We start from the raw sequence: 692 nt of genomic DNA, 5'->3' as shown, positions 1-692 counted from the left end.
ACCTTAATGACCTCTCAAAAGACCCTGTCTCCAAGCAGAGCTGCACTTCCAGGTTCTGGGGGTGGTCAGGATTTCACATTTGACTTTGGGGGAATACAGGTGCCTCCCAGAGCAGACAGAACAAGTTGTGAAGGAACCAACTTTGGTTTGGGGCTCTCGCTGTCAGAGACAGTGATGTGGCCTTGTCCGGCCACCAACCTGGAAGACAGCCACCCTCTCCAAAAAGGAGATCCAGTTGATTATCCTGGGAGGTGGGTCATCAATCTCACTCTCTCTCTCTCTCTGTAATTTTTTTAAAACAATTGTGACAAGGATTTTGCAAAGCTTATGGAGTATAATATTTTTACATCCTCCCACTCCTCTTAAAAACAAAGTGAGCAGCCAGGCACGGTGGCACACGCCTGTAATCCCAGCACTCAGGCGGCTGAGGCTGGAGGATCACCAGGAGTTCAAGACCAGCCTGGGCTACATACGGGAGTTCACGGCCAGGGTGGAATACATAGTGAGATCCTGTTTCAAAGACAAACAAACAAACAAAAAAGAAAACAAGTGAGCAACCAGTATATCAAAAGCAATGCACAACAAAATTAGCAACAAAGACTCCCGGCCTCAGGGTTTCCCGGAAGGAGGGCTTCCGGCGCACAGGGAGCTGCGGGTGGGGAGCGCCAGCCTTCTGGCTGGCTAGCTTCCTG

Source organism: Chinchilla lanigera, unplaced genomic scaffold (genome assembly GCF_000276665.1).
Source record: "Chinchilla lanigera isolate Chin_1 unplaced genomic scaffold, ChiLan1.0 scaffold00006, whole genome shotgun sequence".
NCBI lineage: Eukaryota > Metazoa > Chordata > Mammalia > Rodentia > Chinchillidae > Chinchilla > Chinchilla lanigera.
This window is presented reverse-complemented; position numbering follows the sequence as displayed.